General features: G+C 42.0%; 1 protein-coding gene across 2 annotated transcripts in view; it reads left to right on the forward strand.

Moving 5' to 3' along the window:
- Positions 1-3,737: 3,737 nt before the first annotated feature.
- LOC109956134 (transmembrane protein 198-like) overlaps positions 3,738-9,144 on the forward strand; it is a 12,326-nt gene continuing 6,919 nt past the window's right edge. For both annotated transcript variants that reach the window (XM_020593012.1, XM_020593013.1), the window contains exon 1: positions 3,738-4,146. The gene's annotated coding sequence lies outside the window, so the exon portion shown is untranslated. The remainder of the gene's footprint in view (positions 4,147-9,144) is intronic.

Here is a 9,144-nt window from a genome sequence, read left to right on the forward strand (position 1 = left end):
CTCGTTGGCATTGGAACTGAGCCTGTCGAGACACGCCATAGCCTTTACCTTGCCTGTTTCATATGTATATACAGTATTTGTGTGTTGGATAGTTATTTGGGAGTGGTGTAAATCTTTGTTTGCTTTTGTATATCAAGGGATAACACTGACAGGTTGGACTTTTCAGAGGTTCACTGGAATGGAGAGAACAGCATCTTTACTTTTTTCGGTGCTTGATGCTTATCCAGCGGTGGATTATACAGTATTGTTCAAAATAATAGCAGTACAATGTGACTAACCAGAATAATCCAGGTTTTTAGTATATTTTTTATTGCTACATGGCAAACAAGTTACCAGTAGGTGCAGTAGATTCTCAGAAAGCAAACAAGACCCAGCATTCATGATATGCACGCTCTTAAGGCTGTGAAATTGGGCAATTAGTTGAAAGGGGTGTGTTCAAAAAAATAGCAGTGTCTGCCGTTGACTGTACAAACACAAAACTATGTTGTACAAACGTTTTTGTTTCTAGGATTTAGCAATCCTGTGAATCACTAAACTAATATTTAGTTGTATGACCACAGTTTGTTATAACTGCTTCACATCTGTGTGGCATGGAGTCAACCAACTTGTGGCACCTTTCAGCTGTTATTCCACTCCATGATTCTTTAACAACATTCCACAATTCATTTACATTTCTTGGTTTTGCTTCAGAAACAGCATTTTTGATATCACCCCACAAGTTCTCGATTGGATTAAGGTCCGGGGATTGGGCTGGCCACTCCATAACATTAATTTTGTTGGTTTGGAACCAAGACTTTGCTCGTTTACTAGTGTGTTTGGGGTCATTGTCTTGTTGAAACAACCATTTCAAGGGCATGTCCTCTTCAGCATAAGGCAACATGACCTCTTCAAGTATTTTGACATATGCAAACTGATCCATGATCCCTGGTATGCGATAAATAGGCCCAACACCATAGTAGGAGAAACATGCCCATATCATGATGCTTGCACCACCATGCTTCACTGTCTTCACTGTGTACTGTGGCTTGAATTCAGAGTTTGGGGGTCGTCTCACAAACTGTCTGTAGCCCTTGGACCCAAAAAGAACAATTTTACTCTCATCAGTCCACAAAATGTTCCTCCATTTCTCTTTAGGCCAGTTGACGTGTTCTTTGGCAAATTGTAACCTCTTCTGCACGTGCCTTTTTTTTAACAGAGGGACTTTGCGGGGGATTCTTGAAAATAGATTAGCTTCACACAGACGTCTTCTAACTGTCACAGTACTTACAGGTAACTCCAGACTGTCTTTGATCATCCTGGAGCTGATCATTGGCTGGGCCTTTGCCATTCTGGTTATTCTTCGATCCATTTTGATGGTTGTCTTCCGTTTTCTTCCACGTCTCTCTGGTTTTGCTCTCCATTTTAAGGCATTGGAGATCATTTTAGCTGAACAGCCTATAATTTTTTGCACCTCTTTATAGGTTTTCCCCTCTCCAATCAACTTTTTAATCAAAGTACGCTGTTCTTCTGAACAATGTCTTGAACGACCCATTTTCCTCAGGCTTTCAAATGCATGTTCAACAAGTGCTGGCTTCATCCTTAAATAGGGGCCACCTGATTCACACCTGTTATTTCACAAAATTGATGACCTCACTGATTGAATGCCACACTGCTATTTTTTTAACACACCCCTTTCAACTAATTGCCCAATTGCACAGCCTTAAGAGCGTGCATATCATGAATGCTGGGTCTTGTTTGCTTTCTGAGAATCTACTGCACCTACTGGTAACTTGTTTGCCATGTAGCAATAAAAAATATACTAAAAACCTGGATTATTCTGGTTAGTCACATTGTACTGCTATTATTTTCAACAATACTGTAGCTCCTTCTGGAGGAATAAAAGCTTTTACGCAACTTTGTTTTCACATATGCAGTAGAACGTCCCAACACCTGTCAACAGACTTTGACACACAAAAAAAATCACAGGAGTACCGGAGCTCGTCAGTGACATCAGTTCATCACTATGTACCAGAAATCAAGACTTTCCACTGCTCACCTATTTAATCTGCAGTTTCTTTTATTCTTAGTACCACCAAACACTTGTCTGCTGCTCAATATTCATGGAAATTCAGTTTCTTACAATAATGTGCCAATGAAACATCAAGTTAGTGGGATATTTTAGAGCATTAAAGTCATGTCAGAGTAATTATAATCCTTATGGTCTGCTCCGTCTAGTCAAACCTGTCTAAACAAATCATTGCCTTCCATATGTCAACTGTGAACACCCTGAAAGTGGTAAACAACTGGCACCTGTGGGTGTAGTTGGGGACCTGTTAGCGTTGTGGCCAGTCATGGTCATGATTATAAATAAATAAGACCCTCTCCCTGGCACAGCACACAGACACCTCCTCCTCTAGGAGACCCTGTGGAGAGAAGTGAGGTGCTCCAGCATTCACAGCTGTAGCTCCGTTCTTCACATTGAACGGTCACCACCCACGGAGCCTGGTGCAAATGTTATTTAAGTAAATGTACAAAAGTATTAGCATCAAAACATACTAAAAGTAAAAGTACTCATTATGCAGAATGGCACCTTTCACATTCCTGTATATCATAGTATTGTATTTTAATTACATTATTTAACATTTAATGTTGCAGCTGGTAAAGTAGGAGCTGGTTTTAATGCTTTTACTCTGAATATCTGTTGGGTAGCTTGTCAATTTCCCACCATATATCACTGAAGTCTTATGCTGTATTTTTTGCATTAATCTGGTTATGAAAAGTAACTTGACTAGAGTTATAGAATAAATGTAGTGGAGTAAAAAGGACAATATTTGCCTCTAAAATGTAGTGAAGTCGAAGTATGAAGAAACAAAATAAAAATACAAAAGTACAGTTTCCTCAAAATTCTACTTAAGTCAAAGTGTTTATTGTCATATGCACAGTAAGGAAACCTGTTTCCCTGTATGAAATTCTTACTTTGCCGTCCACATGGATGTCACACAATACAAGTGAAATATAAAGTAGATAAGTCAAGAACACAAAAATCTAAGGCACTTTAAAACAGCAAACGAAAGAAGCTTAATAAATAAATACCAGGAGAACACAATATAATGAAGAGAGAATGTATGCTACATGGGAGCTGTGTGCGCAAATAGTCAGTAGTGAGTGTACAACCTGAGTATGCACATTACTCAAGTACTTAAGTAAATGTACTTAGTTAATTTCCACCACTGATGGAAAGGCAATATAAACTTAACAAATAGGGTTTGACCACATAGCTTAGTGGTGATGGATGAACCTGGGGCCCCTCAGGATGGATAAATACTACCTTGCCTGAGGTTTTCTATGAATTTTATAATTTTACACAGATAAAAAAAACTGAAGAAATTTGATCAAACAAGCTTTGCAACAAGTGAGAGCAACATAAACCAAAACAAGCCCTGGATTTTGACACAGGTGTCATTTCTAACACATTAGCGGCTGATCAAATTATGCAAAGTAGGACTGCATGTGGCCTACTCAGTCTGACTAAATCTGGGCCTTTTGGGTCCCTGGTGGTCTGGGGCCCCTGGGGAGTTGCCCGCTTTGCCTGGTTGGTGATCCAGCCTGGTTTATTACATCAGCTGAGAAATCTCCAGGTAGCTTGTTAGAGCTGCGCCCCCGTGGCCCCCCCTCCCTCCGGCCCTAACGGACCAACTGACGACGCTGCAAGGAGAGAGAGGGCGGCCGGGGTACACGTCGGAGGGGGAGAATCTCTCCTTTGTTTTAACCACTTAACGGGGCCGTTAATTTCGACAGAGGGAAAGTGAGAGTGGAGGCGTGTGAGGGAGGTTTTCCTGGACTTAAGCTGTTTGGTGTGGACACGCACATCAGCGGCTACTTCGGTTAGAAAGTGTCCGACTGACTGAGGCGGGATGGAAACGAGCTAACCTTCCTTTGGAAAGGTTTGCATGAGGCGGGGACAGGGAAAAAACGATGCCTTCGAAGTCGGTTTTGTGCACCCTTTGACTTTAAAAACAGCCTGGGGAGAAGTTGGGAGAAAACCGGTTTTCCCTGGTACCCTAGCGCCGCTTTTGTGTTTGTGAATGGTGGAGTGTTTTTCCTGTTTGACGGGGCCGAGTGTCAGAAAGTTAACGTTAGAGCCGCCGAACACACACACGCTCCTCGGTAAGTAGGTTTTTCCTAAAGCAACCGTTATTCTTTGTGTTGCAGATGTCTAACGTTACTCTCCGTTTAAAAGCCACAGGTTTGGTGTGCTATTCAGTTGTTAGAGGACATTTGAGTCTAATTGTCTCCGCTCTGTTCATGGAAACAATAGCCTGGTACTTCATTACCTATCGTGATTGATTACGGTCGAGCAGTTCCGTCCCAGATCCAGACTGATCAGAGCCAAACTCCACAGCTGGAAGTGTTTGTAATAACACGTAGATAGCCACACTGTTTCCACGCCTGCTCCCCTTTTAACCCATTTATTCCAGAGGGATATAATGCAACTTATGCGTCAGCCACAGGGAAAAACGACGTGATGATCCAGGATAATGAAGGCTTTACTGGTGTGTCATGTAGATCACAATCTCACATCACTGTGCTTACTGGCTTACAGCTGGTTCTAAGTTAGTTGGATCATGCAGCAGTGAAAGATAGTAACCTATTAGCTCCTATCAAAAATAATGTATAAAGTCCAGTTTGTTTGTTAACTCCACTTTTTGATAAATCTGAACACTTGGGGAAACAGACTGTTTTCTCACCACATCCTCTCTATGCAAGTATCCTTCATCTTGCAAGGCAGAGGATGTACTGTGTGTCCCCTGGCTCTGAGGGTCTCATGTGTGATCAGGAGTCAGGACAGCCTGCGTCCTGTCTTACTGCGGAGTGCAGTCTGTAGTTTGACCCTCTTAGTGCCCCCCACCCCCAATCTACTTGACCTACTCTGTTAGCCTGCACCAGATGGTTTTTAACCCCTTTCAAAAGGCAGAGAGGAAGCCCTTCCCTGCGCTGGGGGAAAGGAGGAGGCAGGAAAGGGGGCATGAAGAGCAGGGCGGGCTAAAAGTTTGACTGCACATGTTCTTTCTAATGGTACCATTTAATTAGCACATACACAAGAGCCTCATTTTTGTCTTGTCTTTGTTATTAGACTGTGCTCACACCATCCTGACTAATCAAACAATGATGACAATTACTTTAAAGTGTGTGTGTGTGTGTGTGTGTAGTAAGAGCAGCTAACCCGCACAGCAAAGTAGACGTTCAAGGTTTAGTTTGAAGTTTGAGTAATTACTTTGTTATTGTACTGGTACCTCTAAACATAAGTAGTCCTTTTGTCTCCATAAGACAACAGAGCCATGGACAAAGGTTTGTTCTTCTTCTAACATATCGGCTGGATGGCCTTCTCCATAACTCTGAGTGTAATTGCTTCTTCTTACTCGGAGAGCCAACATAAAGAATACTGCTTGTCTATGTAAGGCTCTGGAGACTCCTGTATACCCACTCTCACATGGAAACCACATAAAAAAAAAAACTGGTACCAGTCATTTTGAAACATCCATCCAGAGGCTACTTTTAGCACTTTAAACACCGGTTATAGTTACGACATGAGATGGAGTGTTGAGTCCACTTGGAAAATGAGGGCCGTACGTGATATTTTGGGCTTTTGAGATCGCAATAGGAGGTGCAATTACTGCAGAAGGGCCGCTCTAAATGATAGAGCTGCAATGGAAGTGCTGCAGACATACTGTATATAGGCACTGCATGGGGGTATGAACCGCTGCTGTGTTCTGACTCTCCTGCTGCTATAGCAAACCTGCAGTATCTACACATTATCACAGTTCAGTTAGTAGTTCATGTGATTGCAGAGTGGCGGTCTGTCTGAGCAAATGTGTTTGTTGTGCACCACCTCCCATAAAACCAAAACTTTGATAAGAGCTAAAAGTGTTTTAATATTATGATACCTCACTGAAATCGCAGCAGCTCGTCTTCACAGTGAGGTCAGAACCTGGCTGGAGATGTTCAGGCAGTAGTGCCTTGCAAGGTGGAGATGTTCAGGCAGTAGTGCCTTGCTCAAGGACACTTGCACAATGAGTGGTTAAACTTGGGTTCTCCACCGACCTGACTTTTGTCGGCAGCATACACAATGCTATACTACGCACTCCCTAACACAGGGACATCAGACCCCACCACACTCCCTGCTAAATGCTACTCTGAAAAAAACACTCCTTTCTCTGCTACTGGATTACACCTCCAACTTACTGTAGCACAAAGTGTTAACTTGGTGGAAGGATGTGAGTTCTTATTTGGATTTTACTGTGTTAATGACCATGTGTAGATCTGACATGCAGTATGCACGCATCCGCCACTGACACGTGACTCGTAATAAGGCTTCTCATTATCTTTCTGATCTTTTGTCATAAGTAGCTCTCTGTAGGCTCAAGCTGAAAGGCTTCTGTTGTTAAAACTAAAGTAGCGCAGGCATGAGAATGAGAAATAAAGGGAAAAAAGAGTTGACTAATACTAATAAAATTTTGCCACATATGACTGTTTTTGGGGTCCTGAGCCACAGGGCAAGTGATTTGGCAGTGAGAATATAGATTAGAAATGCTGTTTTGAAATTGTCTTCAATTCAGATATTGTAAAAATACTGTGAATGTTGATAACTCTGGGTAAAATGGTAAACGGTCTTATATCGCGCTGCTCTACATGTGGACTGGAGAAGCCGGAGATTGAACCGCCAACCCTACAGTTGGGGGGCGACCCGCTCTACCTCCTGAGACACAGCTTCCCCAGCTAATCCGTATCTAGGAATGCCAGCTGTGCTCTCTGCGAAATTAACTTGGTTGTGTGACTTGGGTCAGTATTGGGAAGCAAATATCAGTTATAATTTAGCATAAAATTCACAGTTTTGGAGACTGGTCACATTTATGTGGATCATGAGGACTAGATTTAGGTTCCTTAGTTCAAGAAAGCTTTAATTGCACAAAAGGTACACTTTGTGTCACATCTTGTCAAGGAGTTGCATTAAAAACTATGAAAAGGGAAATGTCTGACTGTATGCCTGGTTACTGCTTTGGGTTAAGCAGCTGATGAGGGAAAGGCCATGTGACACCCTGTCAAGACAGCTGACAGAAGAGAACAGACCTTAACAGTGGCATCTTTGAGCTGTGAAAGGAGAAATAAGACCTGCTAATGTTGTTCCTGATTAGATTTGGTTCGAAAACAGCAGTTAAAGCTGCATTAACTAACTTCTCCCTCTAATTTTTGACCATTAAGGGCAAAGTGAGAGTCAAAACAAACTCAAGCAATATCCCCCCTCTGCTCCTCTTTGCCCCCCAGTGACACAGTGTCAAATAAAGAGCCTCACATTTTAGTGATATGCATATTTATGCCTAACATTATTTGTAGCAAATATATCTACAGTAACACAAGCAAATTATAAAATGGATGTGTTTTCCCAGTAATATTGATACAGTATGAATGCTCTGGCTGCCATCACGTTCAATGTCACATACTTGACACATATAACCTTGAGTTGTATGGAAAACAAGAGAAATTTCATGTTACACTTTGATAGTTGAACAAACTCCCCAGTTTTATGTTCATGGTGTAAATTTTAACAACTTCTCAGTAAAATGCCACAGACTGCAGTGTTATGTCTGACAAACTGAACCAGAGCCAAGCAAAAATTAGCAAAATGACTTCATTTGCTAATCCAGGAAAACACGCTAGGTTTCTGCTAATTGGACAACAAAACACTAACGTTGCAGCCAGTTGGAATGACTGTAAATAACAACCAGAATAATTCAATACAAAGGTACAAAACTGAAGTACTAATATTAGTGTGCTAGTGATGCCAACATATACATGTTGCCTTTTAATGCTCTTCATCTCTGACATGCCAAACCGATGTTAACCCTGGTTTTACCTCGTTCTTTGTCGTGTTCTTTGCGGTGCCCTCTTGGGTTTAACAGGTCTCCACCCATCCTGGGTGGTACCTGCACGGGCAATCTCCGCTGTCCATCTTTGAAACCACACTGGTTTGAAAAACACGTCTTTTAACCTCAGATCAGTGGGGGTGTGAAAGAAGTGCAGTGTGGATTTTAACAGCATTGGCCACAGAGGGCAAGAAATAAACACAAGGCCTGAAGATAGCAGAGGGGAGTGGGGGTTAGTACAGCAGGGAGAAAACACTTTTAGACTGTTTTTACTTGACTTATCTAAATTTGTGCTAAATCTTAGTTAATGCAGCTTTAGGAGACATAACAAGTGGAAAGCTGTTACTACAGCTGTGAATATACCCACAATGCTATGAGGATGCTTTGGGATCAAGTTCCCTTAAGTAACATTCAATGGTTCTCAGAGACTTATGTCTGTGTATGCAGTTTGCATGCAAATGTATCCCACGGGCCACATACTTTGTATTGTGCACAGCAGAGTGCAGAAAACAGCTGGTTTGTTTAGGGCTTAGGTTGAGGTATCAAATATCTGCTGTGGCGCTCTAGTTTGACTGCTGTATTTATTTATTTGTGTAGTTTGTTTGGAGAGGTAGATCTGGTTTAAAAACTGAAAGGTCTGAACCAGGCTTAGAGTCCTCACCTTCTGCAAATGAAAATGACAGGAATGTTGTGGTAGACATGTAGAGATCACCACCTTGGGAATTTGTCACTTCTTTTAAACTGTAAATTCCTTGATTGTACATTAATAATCAGATCAGAGTTTTGGTTTGAAGTCAGAATCTTACAAACTGAACATTCAAAGTGTGGAGAAAGTGTAACGTGACGATCACGTGGTGCTGTGCTCACGTTGTTATAGTACACCCACAGAGCTGGAGCTGCCATGTGCACACACTCTGTTGAAATCATCTCAATCACGCAAGCAGAGGGACTTGGTGACACAAAGGCTAGTGTTTATATTGTATGTAAATGAGCCTGTGAGCCAGACTGATTACAAGCTTATGTTCTTCATGCTGCAAGGCGGCCTTTCCTGCACGTTCCTTATGCACAGATTACTTCTCTCAGATCCAGTTGTTTGTACTGACAATGCAACTGCATTGCAAAGTACTGGGCAGCTGTCTGGTGTTTCCCAGCCCCACATTCACGGCTGAATTCTAGTGTTAGTTGACAAGAAGCTTCAGTGTTGATGATCCAGCTCTTTGGTCCTGACTGTCTCTGCTCTCTG

The sequence above is a fragment of the Monopterus albus genome, unplaced genomic scaffold (assembly GCF_001952655.1).
Source record: "Monopterus albus unplaced genomic scaffold, M_albus_1.0 scaffold18.1, whole genome shotgun sequence".
Lineage (NCBI taxonomy): Eukaryota > Metazoa > Chordata > Actinopteri > Synbranchiformes > Synbranchidae > Monopterus > Monopterus albus.